At 39.5% G+C, this 12410-nt stretch overlaps 1 protein-coding gene across 1 annotated transcript in view; it reads left to right on the top strand.

The window, feature by feature from the left end:
- Positions 1 to 12410, top strand: part of LOC122790010 (interleukin-12 receptor subunit beta-2-like) — a 1182445-nt gene that overhangs the window by 789001 nt on the left and 381034 nt on the right. The gene's annotated exons all lie outside the window — the stretch shown is intronic.

A 12410-nucleotide genomic window follows, 5' to 3' on the forward strand; every position in this document is an offset into this window, starting at 1 on the left:
GGCATTTGGCCTTTTAAAAAGTTCCTTTACTGCTAACACAGAACAACTACAAGATCCTACATCCAAACTTGAACACACTGCAGCTAGCTGCCTGGAACATTACATAAAACAAAATAACCCAGATTTATCTCAGAGGGTTAAGGACATTATCCTGGAGGCTCGAGACCCTCCACAAGGAAGACTTATTCAGCCAAATGGAAAAGATACCTCATTTGGAGTGCTGCAAAAGGAGAAAATGTATCATTAGCAAACATAGCTAACATCCTGGAATACTTAGCAGAACTTTTCCACAATGGCCTGTCTTACTCCTCCATTAAGATTCATGCATCAGCAATTTCAGCAGAATACAACATGGATCCTCCAGTCTTCTCTCATCCTCTACTCAGGCAGTTTCTGAGAGGAATTAAAAATGTAAAGCCTCCAAGGAAGCCACCTTTGCCTACATGGGACCTTAACTTTGTGCTGGAAAAGTTAACACTTCCCCCTTTCGAGCCAGCAGCAACAGCAGAATTACAGTTCTTATCTTGGAAAACTGCTTTCCTGCTTGCAATCACTTCAGCAAGAAGGGTTTCTGAATTACAGGCATTAATGGCAGTACAGCCCTTCCTTATCTTCCATCAGGATAGAGTGTCCTTGAGAACCAATCCTACTTTTATGCCAAAAGTGGTCTCCATAGTATCATTGAACCAAGCAATCCACCTACCAGCATTCTTCCCCAACCCACAGAACAGGGGGGAAAGATTACTACATACCTTGGATGTGCACAGGCAATTGCGCTACTATCTGGACAGAGCCAAGACCAACAGAAAAACTGACCAGCTTCTGGTAGCATATGCAACAGGAATGGAAGGAAAAGCAATTTCAAAACAGACAATCTCAAAATGGATAGGAAATTGCATTAGATTTTGTTACTCTTTTCATGGAAAGGCAACTCCAGAAAACATCAGACCTCACTCCACAAGGGCTACAGCCACTACTACAGCTTTCCTCAGGAGTGGCTACCAAAGACATTTTAGAAGCTGCTACTTGGAGCTCCGTGCATACATTTGCCAAGCATTATAATCTACCTTTATACTCCAGATCCCGAGCAGGTTTTGCAACTGCTATTTTGCAAGGGATCTTAACTACACCATAATCATCTTAGTGCCTCCTCCCCCAGTTTGGCTATGGTATTCTACCCGTATGTTAGGACTGCAGATGCATCCTTGAAGGACATAGTACAGTTTTGTACCTACCATAAATGTAGATGTCTGAGAGGTATGCATCTGCAGTCAGGATTACCCACCCTCCTTCCCCTCTGTGGTACTCCTAGGGTATTTGCCCATCTTGTAGCTAGCTGGGGGAATCTATTATGGTGTATTTGTTTGTATATATGTACATACATGCTTATATTGTTTGCTCTCTACTATTTGGAATCTTTTGCATTTATCCAAATTTAGCCTTCCTAGAGGGCACCTGGCATCTGGGGCAAGAAACACTGAGGAAAATGGCGTCGGCTGATGCCTTTATACCCAATTCACAGCAGCTATGACGTCGGGTGAAGTGCAACATCAGCCGAGGCCAGACCCAGACTTTGGAATCCGGCCAACTGAAGGGCTGCCTGAGGCAGGACAACCCATATGTTAGGACTGCAGATGCATACCTCTCGGACATCTACATTTATGGTAGGTACAAAACTGTACTTTCTAGGACTTAAGCTTATTGAATATTGTACTGACTTTGAGTGCTTTGGTTTGGGATCCTGTGTAATGCTTTGTAGTTTCCAGTTCTAGGACTTAAGCTTATTGAATATTGTACTGACTTTGAGTGCTTTGGTTTGGGATCCTGTGTAATGCTTTGTAGTCTCCAGTTCTAGGACTTAAGCTTATTGAATATTGTACTGACATTGAGTGCTTTGGTTTGGAATCCTGTGTAATGCTTTGTAGTCTCCAGTTCTAGGACTTAAGCTTATTGAATATTGTACTGAGTTTGAGTACTTTGGTTTGGAATCCTGTGTAATGCTTTGTAGTCTCCAGTTCTAGGACTTAAGCTTATTGAATATTGTACTGACTTTGAGTGCTTTGGTTTGGAATCCTGTGTAATGCTTTGTAGTCTCCAGTTCTAGGACTTAAGCTTATTGAATATTGTACTGACTTTGAGTGCTTTGGTTTGGGATCCTGTGTAATGCTTTGTAGTCTCCAGTTCTAGGACTTAAGCTTATTGAATATTGTACTGACATTGAGTGCTTTGGTTTGGAATCCTGTGTAATGCTTTATAGTCTCCAGTTCTAGGACTTAAGCTTATTGAATATTGTACTGAGTTTGAGTGCTTTGGTTTGGAATCCTGTGTAATGCTTTGTAGTCTCCAGTTCTAGGACGTAAGCTTATTGAATATTGTACTGACTTTGAGTGCTGTGGATTGGAATCCTGTGTAATGCTTTGTAGTCTCCAGTTCTAGGACTTAAGCTTATTGAATATTGTACTGACTTTGAGTGCTTTGGTTTGGGATCCTGTGTAATGCTTTGTAGTCTCCAGTTCTAGGACTTAAGCTTATTGAATATTGTACTGACTTTGAGTGCTTTGGTTTGGAATCCTGTGTAATGCTTTCAGCTGTGTATTGAGTTCTGTTTTCATATTCTAGCTACTGCATGAGCCCTTGTGGCTTAATGTCATCTTTTGTCTTTGTCTCTTTCAATTGCTGCACACCTTACCCTACCCTACCTAACAGTATAGCTGTTGTAAGTGCTGCAATAACTGTATGTCTCACACAAGCTATACTTGCATGGAAGTACATGTCCATTGTGCTTGATGACTACATTGGTGTAACGCTTGTCTCTGTAGCCATTACTGGAACCTTTGTGACTTAGTTGCTGCTGAAATGCTGCTCAGCCAGCCATGTTTAACTGTTTGATTTTTTTTAAAACTTGAAACCACCATATAACAGCTTTATCATAAATCAGTTAATCGCTCATTAGCCTTCCTATACTTTCACCTTTTATTTGTTTCATGGATGCTGAAATCACTCATTACTCTTCCTATACTTTCACCTTTTATTTGTTTCATGGATGCTGAAATCACTCATTAGCCTTCCTGTACAGTCACCTTTTATTTGTTTCATGGATGGTGATAGGTCATCCATGATATTAAGTGAGTAGTGTATACATTTGTTAGTAGGTAGTATCTGTTTTTTACCAAGTAATCTTAAGGCTTGAGTTTGGTTACAGCTTGCAGTGGGGTCCTTTGTACTGCATCGTTTTACTTGCATAATTGTAATTGTTACAACACATTACTGCTGTTTGTATACTGCTGTTTATATTATTGATGTGTTCTTCTTGCTTATAGTATGTATAACATCTCAGCTTGTTGCTTAATATGTGTTAATGCTTTCACTGAACATACTGAATGTATATATTGATTTATTTGCAAACTCTGCCTAAATATCTCAGCTTTCTTCTCTGTTTAACAGATCTTTGCACTATTCTTCCTAATGACAGTAAGTATTTTCTTGACTTCTTCTCTCAACTACCTTCTACTGCATACTCTTCAGAGGACCCACAGGTCTCCTTTTCCCTTCAGTTAATAAGTAATATTGTCACTAACCTTAAATTATAGTCTCTTTCCTTAGTTCCAACCCTATCTCTCTTCCCTCTCTTTGTAACCATACGTTACTTCCATCCTAAGTCATCCCTCTTATCAAACCTTCTCTCCTTTTTCCCCTGCTCCTAGATTACAAGACGTGACAGAATTCTTCAGAACAAACTGTAAGGTAGACCAACATTCAGCCAAAGCCTTCTACTCTCTGGAAAACTGACTCATTTGGCTCTACATCTCATCAAAACAATACAATGTATATAAAGGTCCCCCAAATATTTCTGTAAATACCTACGTGTCAAAACATTATATTGTTTAACGTCTCCAAAATATTTCTGTAAATACCTACATTTGTAAGGCTGCTTGTACACCAACAAGCCATATTCCTTCTCTTCACTCCCTCCTTCTCTTCTTTTCCCAGTCCTTCCTGTTATTCTCAATCCCACATTACCTAGTTTCCTAAATCTGCCTTTTCAGAGTATAGCCTATTGTAATGACTGCTATCTGTCTCTCCTAAACATCTGTAGCTCCACCTTAACTCCATTTCACTTTAGTACCTTATCTACTGACTTTTGCTTTTAATTCTCTGCTTCCAGCTTCATTGATTGATTGTTTCTGCTGTCCTTGTGATCTCTGGTTGTAGTCGCTGTGCTCAGGCTCACTCCACTCCCCTACCCTACCCCCATTCTTACCCACCTCCACTTTCCTTAGATTTATATTCCTCTAGCCACACCCACTTCAATCAACTAACCAGTAGAATTTGCCTCTTTCATAGTTGGCACTTCATTTCACTTAACTCCTTCCCCTCCAATCAACATGGCTCCCTCCACTGTACACACACACTATTTTTACCCCTTACCAACCTACTACTAGCTCTTTGAATACAGTTCCCATCATTCAACTCTAGATTAATATTCATCAAACCCATTTCTGCAACTAGCACCGTACACACCCAGTCTAATAGCTACTCAGAAATCAATCCTAACCTCTTTTATTTAACCCCACTACTCTGCTCTAAAATACTCATCCTCCCCACAAACTGTTCTATTTACTACTTAAGCTATACTACCCCCTTTTATTGGACCTTATCAGCTGTAAAGTAATGATCTTTACTCGTTGACTTTCATCTATTTTCTTAATATTTGTCCAATGTGGTGACATCTATCCCAACCCTGGTCCTTCTGCCAGCAATCTCCTTTTCATGACAAACCCCTCTAAATGCTTAAAATCAAAACACATAACTACCATTAACCTTCAAAGCATTTGCAATTAAAAACTTTGACCTGCATGCCTGGTTAGCTCATAATAAAACAGGCATCCTAGCTATCACTGATACGTGGTTAAAGCCCAACATAAAAGACAAAGAATTTTCCCTTCCAACTGCAGTGTAATAAGAGTTAATAGAACCAGCAAGAAAGGAGGTGGCATTGCCATCCTATTCTCAAATTCTCTCAGCATTCTCCCGTTTACTGGTCACATGCCACAATGCCTAAATGCAGAAATTTTGGTCTCCTTTTTAAAAGTTAATAACTTCAAAAGTCTCTGTATCATAGTCCTGTACATACCCCCCAGGTAGTAACATACCTAGTCTAGAAGAAATATCCTGGGCTTCTCACACTATAAAAAATAAAACCGTAATCCTAGGTGATGTGAATATTAATTGGTCTAATATTTCCTCAAAATCTCCATCCACCAGTATTAACCTGTTTCACTATTCCCAGCTAATCTCCACCCCACTAGGAATAATAATACAACCAATGAAAGAAACATCTTTGACTAGATTCTAGTCTGTGACCCAACTAAAAGTACATCAGCTGGTATAAGCCAACACGTTCTTGCCATCATTGCCTGAGCCTGTCCCCCTTTCACAAAACATCACTTTAAACATGTCAGGAATCTCTCCAGATTCAACCCTCATACATTTAACAATGTCCTAAAACATATAACTTGGAATAACCTAAAAACTCTCCCTAGATGAAGCCCTGCACTGCTTTAACACTACCTTTCTAAGACAGCCTCGGACCCACCCAAGCAAAAGAATAAGAACTAGTCATGCTCCGTGGTTAAATCGACTAAGGAAATGATAACTAGAGATAACGCCTGGAAACAATGGCATAGACGCAAGAACAACTCAAACTTTTTAAAGTACAAACAACTTTGTAACCAGACAAAAAAGTCTGTATCCAAAGACCAGAAAGAATACTACTTCGAAAACACCAAAAAAACCCACAAATATAACCCAGAGCTATTCTGGTCTCGATTAATACTCTCCTAAACCCTGGCACAAAAACTAATCCTTGCCCCCACCCAGACAAAACATCAGAACAAATAGCAAGCATCTTCAACTTCTACTTCATAGACACTATAGGTAATATCACAGCCACATTCTGTCAACCTCTCACCAAAACTAACTTCCCAAGTAATATTCCTTCTCTCAGCACACACAGCCACAGCCTCCTCGCTCTACTATAAGCACGTTTGACCAAACTACAACCATGACCCATTCTCCCTCATTCACTTATACAAACTTGGCTAAACCCATTTGCTTGCCAGAATTCAATATTTCTACGGTTCCTACAGCATCCATAAAATAAACTTCTGCTGAAACTAAAGCCCAGCTCAAATGCAGCAGATGGCATACCCGCAGAATACCCAAAAATCACTGCAGATGGCATACCTGCAGAATACCTAAAAATCCCTGCAGATGGCATACCCACATAATACCTAAAAACTGCTGCAGATGGCATACCCGCAGAATACCTAAATATCGCTGCAGATGTTATACCCACAGAATACCTAAAAATCGCTGCAGATGGCATACCCACATAATACATAAAAACTGCTGCAGATGGCATACCCACAGAATGCCTAAAAAAATCACTGCAGATGCTATTGCTTACCCCATCAGCATTCTCATTAATAGATCCATCCAAGAATCCTACATCCCCAACCTCTGGTGAAAAGCAAACGTATTACTTCTTCACAGAGGAGGTACCTCAACAGATATTTCCAACTTCCACGCTATAGGTATTCTATCAGCATCTCCAAACTCCTAGAAAATGTGTACACGCCCAGCTTCTACAATTCCTTCTCAAAAAACAAACACTTTCTGAAACTCAACATGGTTTCAGACATGGTCATAGTACTTCAAGTGCACTAACATCCTTTATGGACCTAGTTAATAAAGACCGCGACTCAGGGGAAACTGTCTCTGTTATTTCTGGATTTGTCTGAAACCTTTGATACTATCTGTTACACATTCCTCCTTTCTCCACTTCCTACTCCATCTCTAAACTGGTTCAGAAGCTGCCTGTCTGACAGAGAACATTCTGTAAAATGGCAACACTTTATACCCCCATATATCTGTACCTCCAGTGGTGTCCCCCAAGGCTCCCTATTAGGACCCCTACTGTTTAATATTTTCATCAACAACGTCCACCTATCATTCCAACAAGGGTCTCTTGTTCAGTATACAGATGACTTTACTATAATTTGCTCTTCCAAAAACTCAACCCAATCACAGCAAACTACTCAACTGGCAATTACCACAGCAGAGACTTATTTAACCTTTGTTTACCAGGAAAGTCCAACTTGGAACAAAACCAATTTTTGGTGGGGGCCCAGGGAGAAACGCTCCAGATGCATGTCTTTGTGATGTGGGAGGAAACCGGACCACCTGGAGAAATCCACACGAGTGCAGGGAGTACCTGCAGACTCCACACAGAAAGCACCCCAGCCGAGAATTGAACCAGAGAACCTCTTGACGTGAGGTGACAACACTACTGCTGCACCACTGCACCATACAAAACTTGGCTTCACAATAACCACCTGTCTTTAAACTCAAATCCAAACTCATAATATGCACCCCAAAGAACAACAATCCCATTAATAAATCTCAGTTCCACATATTCTCTCTAAACAACACCAAAATTGTATTAGTCACCCAAACCAAATTGCTAGGTGTTATAATTGACGAAAACCTAAAATTTGACCTACACTTATAAAATAACATCAGCAAAACTCACAAAAAACTGGGAATACTCTACAGACATAAAAATGTCCTTTCTCTCCAGAAAACAAGTACTTTCTTCCTGTTATCTTCTTTATTCTCTAGTCTATGGCGCCCCTCTGTTAACTAACCTCCAATCCTCCCTCAGATCTAAACTAGAAATATGCTACAAGATAGCCACATTTGTAACAAACAAGCATCACTCCACCAACCACTGCGCCCCCCTAAAAATATTAAACTGGTTCAAATTCCCCCACTGTCTTACTTATCTCCAGTTAATCACTACACACAAATTACTGCCCTGCCCTAAAGTCCTTATTCTCCCATTATAACCCCAGTAGGTCCCTAAGATCAGAAAACCAACACCTCCTCCAACGTCAAAAGCCTAAATTACCTGCAGGTCAACTGCTATTCTCCTGGCTAATACTTAAAACCTGGAAGAGCCTTCCCTCAGCCATTCGCACTATGCAATGTACAGCATCCTTTAAAATCACCCTCTGCACACACCTCTATTCCAAATGGATTTGTAGCTGCACTAGGCCTCCTCCGGGCCTTCCTACTGTTTCCCTTTATTTCTTGTTACTGTCATATTTCTGTTACTACTAATGACATTCTCTCTTGATCTCTGTCGCTGTTACCCCTACCCTTTCTACCTCTACTGTTGCCCTTCAGCTTCCTACATGGTCCTTCTCATACTCTCCCACTTTGATCGCCTTCGCTGTTACCCCTACCCTTTCTACCTCTACTGTTGCCCTTCAGTTTCCTACATGGTCCTTTGTCATACTCTCCTACTCAGTTTTCCTCTCATACACTATAACTGCTGTAGCCTCTAAATGTCTTTCCCAGCTCAAAATCTCATTTCATCTTCTGCAGGCTTAGCATCTCATTTTCACTCATATTACTATATCAGCTATAGTTGTATTACATTGTAATTTAGTTTATTGTGTGTATCTCATGTGTGTACATACGTTTTTATTTTCTATTGACCCATACTTGTACATCAACTATAGTTGTACTACATTGCAATTAGTCTTAAGTGTGTATCAAGTTATATTCTTAAGTGTTCTGCCTAGAAATCCTTTCTTCATTGGTCCTGTATATACACTCAAAATGTATACCTTGATGTACTATGTATTGTAGTTGTTTCATGTGGAGATTTCCTCCAAAGGCCTCCACTGAAAATGGGCTCTGTTTGGCCCAGTGGACTTTCCCACTAAACAAATGCCAATAAATAAACCATACAGACATGTTCCCAGTTATATACCTTATGCATCACGTGTTATTTTATACAACTATCATCAGTCCAACTTTGCATAAATTACTCAGTTCCTACCTTTCCTTACGCCTTCCTCCTCCTCCTGAACATTGTTCTGCATGTATTGTTCTCACAATGTCCATTTACTTCTATGTAATTTGTCCCTTCCCTTTTCAACAGAGCCCACCTCCAGTTATTTTATCTCTGTTACAATATTTATTAGCACCAAAATACTTGTTCCAAAGATGGAAAACCAGGAATTAATTATACTCTGTTCAAACATACTTCATTCTGAAGCAAAGATGTGCCCCCCCCCACACACTAACACATTACAATAAACATATCAAAAGTGCAAAAGATGAACTATAAACCCTACTTTTATAAGAAACATCTGATAGTATTATTATATATAGTGTACTGGCAAAGCCATTTGGGGAACACATTTTGGGGGGTGATGAATTTAAAAGGAAGTTGGTTAAATTGGAATCCAAATTAATAATTTATTTTGGCACTTTATTCCCGAAAGGTCTTAATCTTGAAATAGAGTGGGGTGTTTCGATTATAATTGGTATACATAAACAACAAAGAATATAGTGTAATAATAATAAAATAATAAAAGAATAATAAAATAATAACAAAAAAAATAATAAAAAATAACATTTACATGTCAAAAGACAAAAAAAGATTTTAATTGTTATATAGCACTTTAATAGGGCTTAGAATAATCCTAATTATGTTTTAGAGGAATGTAATTTGAATCTTTAGATAGTATAAAATCTAAAAAAGTGAGTAAAATGGTAAAATATGAAGACATTATTAATTAATGAATGTTGTATATTTTTGGAAATAATACTATCAGATGTTTCTTATAAAAGTAGGGTTTATAGTTCACCTTTTGAACTTTTGATATGTTTATTGTGAGTTAGTGTGTGGGGGGCACATCTTTGCTTCAGAATGAACTATGTTTGAACAAAGTATAATTAACTTGACTTAATTGATTAATGAGTTTATTAGTTGAATTAATTGTGGGAATGGAATATAAAATGCTGCCTGCTATTTGTATGAGGTTATTCCATTGAAGGCCGGTGGGGGCGAGGTACCAGAATGTATTAATAAAGAAATTTTGGCAGCGGTAGCAGTGCTCTATGTTTTTTTGAGGACAATATTTATTAGTTCAGATACAGTTGTTTTAAAGTTTGATTTCCGTTTTCTAGTAAGTTATTTTTTGGCAGCTACCAGAATTAAACTTAACAATGCCTTACTGTGTCTAGGCAGTTCAGATCCTGTGTTTCAGCTCAAAAAAATCGTTTCCTTAGTTACACTCATTTGCACACATAATATTTCTGACAGAGTACTCTATAGGGAATTTTTTTAAATCTACCAAGTAATTACACTCCCCAGAAAACATGTTCCCAGTTACCTCTTTCTTTCCTATCACACACACCTCCAACGTTTGCCAGCTACCTGAGGAAAACTTATTTGGAATCTGCTTGGGGTATAAAAGTACCTGTGCAAGCACTTTCAAGCAACAATCCTAAATCTTCTAGATTTTGTTGCATATTTGGGAGCCATACATATGTCCCCCATTCATGAGACCTCTTTCTCTTACTGATTCACAAGGTCTATCCCTCTCTTAGTGGTTCAGAATGGGCCTCTTTCTGTTAATGTTTCATGAGGGCCTCCTCTCAGTGATTACCCATGGAGGTGAGTGGACTGGTGGTTGCTCTGATTCAGAGACCATTCCTGCGTAGGATTTCATGGAAAAAAACGGCACTCTGGAGGCCATTTTATTGCTAGTCATGAGAATGCAGTTTTCCCTCTCTTCTGTTGTGTGCTGCAGGGTATGGAGGAGGTAGCATTCTCTGAGTGGGAAGTTCCTCTGAGCCTTCCCATCATTCCAAATTCTCATCACAAAGTTTAGGGTGGAAAGATCAAAACTTGTCTGTATTAACCTATGGTGCCTCAGAAGAGCATACTTTGTGTTGCAGGGAACCCTCCTAGTCCTAGCTAAGGTTGTCCCCCACAGTTTGAGCAGAGCCACTTTTACCTCAGGGCTTGGCTACTGATTTTGGTCCTCTTATTCAAATAGACACGTGGGTGGGGTGTTAAAAGTCAGTAAAGCTGCCAGAAAGGCTTTACTCAGCAAGGTTATTCCTCCAAATGACAATACCTCTCAGTTTCAGATTAACAGTACCTGGTAATCCTTGGGCTGCTTAGTCTGCAAGTGATCTCAGTGTGTCTCAGATGTCTGTATGACTTGGGCCTTGTTGCTTCTTGGTAAAGATGCAGTTCTCAACTGCTTCTGCAAATTAGGACCTTCATTAGTAGTATTGTGGCTGAGCACTGGCTGGTCAGTCAGTGCCTTAAAGGAGTGCTGCTTCTTTGCGCTCCACTGAGGAGCCAGTTCTCTCTGTGGAACTTGAATGTCATAGCAGAAAGGCTTGTCTGCTGCTTTTTGAGCCTAGCAGCTCAGCAGAGTTGAACTCCCAATTTTTTTTTTGGAAAATATTTGGTTTTTTTTTAGATATTAGTACTGTCTGATTCACTTTGGGGCTTCCATCTCTTATATGTTAGAAAACATATCTGGCCTTTCAGAAGGACAGTGCAACCCCTCAGGATGGACCCTTTAATTTTCCTGAAAATGGTATCAGAATGTACATGAACTAGGTTGTCAACCTTGCAGTTTTCTTCATCCGGCAGAAATGAGGAGGGGAAAGTACCTTCACACCCTGGGCATGTACCAGCAGCCTAGGTGTCACCTGAAGAAGGGTGCAAGAGTTTAGAAAAAAATATGGACTGATTGGTTGCGGTACAGTTCTTGTCTGAGGTTGAATATTTTCTATGCTGCATCTATTTAGTGTTGTGGTCACTTGGTCATTACGTCACACATTCACCAAGCATCATTTTTACAGCGATGCAAGGATTCAGGCCAGATTCATTGATTCTCATTTGTAGGGCTAGGCCTTCTCAGCTGTGGCCTGGGCAGTAGTCTGATTCTGCCCATCCTGATGATACTGCTGATGATTCGGCCTGCCCTGGTACTAATCAAGGAGAGGCCTGTTAAAGTATAACGCGTATTTTCTTACAGTATCAGGTATCTATTGAAGAATGCTCCTTGATTGCTATGGGGTACCCTGTACTCATTTTGTTGTGAATGTGTATATCTTCCACCAACTACTGCTGAGTTTCAGTTGGGAAAACATATTTTATGTCATTTTTCTGCATTATTTCTAGATTTGCGGAGGGGTGCTCACTCGTAATGGGATAAACTGGAGGGCTTTGAGGACAAGTGTGCTTAATAGCAGACTTTTTACATAACAGTATTCATCAGCCATGTAGACATCCCCAAATTGTGTACTTTGTTAATGAAAATATTTCTGTTTAGTGGAGAAGGACTTTACCCTCCTCAATGGCTCCTGGATTGTACTCATGTAGATCAACTGATATGATAAGAATGTGCCTCTTATTTCTAACTTATAATATATGCTTGAGAAAAAAAGACTAAGTCATCACTGTGCTGAAACTCTTCTTTTGCTAAAGTAGTGTATTACTAATTGCTGTTTTTGTATTTCATTGG

The sequence above is a fragment of the Protopterus annectens genome, chromosome 15.part0 (genome assembly GCF_019279795.1).
Source record: "Protopterus annectens isolate FY-2018-M chromosome 15.part0, PAN1.0, whole genome shotgun sequence".
Lineage (NCBI taxonomy): Eukaryota > Metazoa > Chordata > Ceratodontiformes > Protopteridae > Protopterus > Protopterus annectens.